Raw genomic sequence first — 655 nt, forward strand, 5'->3', positions numbered from 1 at the left:
TCTTCATAGGCATCCCATTGCTTACAGGATTCCTTTCAGAAGTGTACATGAACTGGTTATTAGCAACCATGTCAATGAGTTCTTGAGCTTCTGCAGGCGTTTTCTTTAGGTGAATGGATCCACCTGCAGAGGTATCCAATGACATCTTAGATAACTCAGACAGACCATCATAGAATATATCCAAGATGGTCCATTCTGAGAGCATGTCAGAAGGACACTTTTTGGTCAACTGTTTGTATCTTTCCCAAGCTTCATAGAGGGATTCACCTTCTTTCTGTCTGAAGGTTTGAACATCAGCTCTAAGCTTGCTCAGCTTTTGAGGAGGAAAGTACTTGGCTAAGAAAGCCGTGACCAGCTTATCCCAAGAGTTCAGGCTGTCTTTAGGTTGAGAATCCAACCATAATCTAGCTCTGTCTCTTACAGCAAAAGGGAAAAGCATGAGCCTGTAGACTTCAGGATCTACTCCATTAGTCTTAACAGTATCACATATCTACAAGAATTCAGTTAAGAACTGAAAAGGATCTTCAGATGGAAGTCCATGAAACTTGCAGTTCTGCTACATCAGAGAAACTAATTGAGGTTTCAGCTCAAAGTTGTTTGCTCCAATGGCAGGGATGGAGATGCTTCTTCCATGTAAATTGGAATTAGGTGCAGT

General features: G+C 41.5%; 1 non-coding gene across 1 annotated transcript; it reads left to right on the forward strand.

The window, feature by feature from the left end:
- The first annotated feature begins 203 nt into the window (after nucleotides 1-203).
- LOC112739143 (small nucleolar RNA R71) lies at nucleotides 204-307 on the forward strand. The gene has a single exon (XR_003170082.1). It is a non-coding gene; the product is annotated as a small nucleolar RNA R71 (small nucleolar RNA).
- The last annotated feature ends 348 nt before the right edge of the window (nucleotides 308-655 follow it).

The sequence above is a fragment of the Arachis hypogaea genome, chromosome 13 (genome assembly GCF_003086295.3).
Source record: "Arachis hypogaea cultivar Tifrunner chromosome 13, arahy.Tifrunner.gnm2.J5K5, whole genome shotgun sequence".
Lineage (NCBI taxonomy): Eukaryota > Viridiplantae > Streptophyta > Magnoliopsida > Fabales > Fabaceae > Arachis > Arachis hypogaea.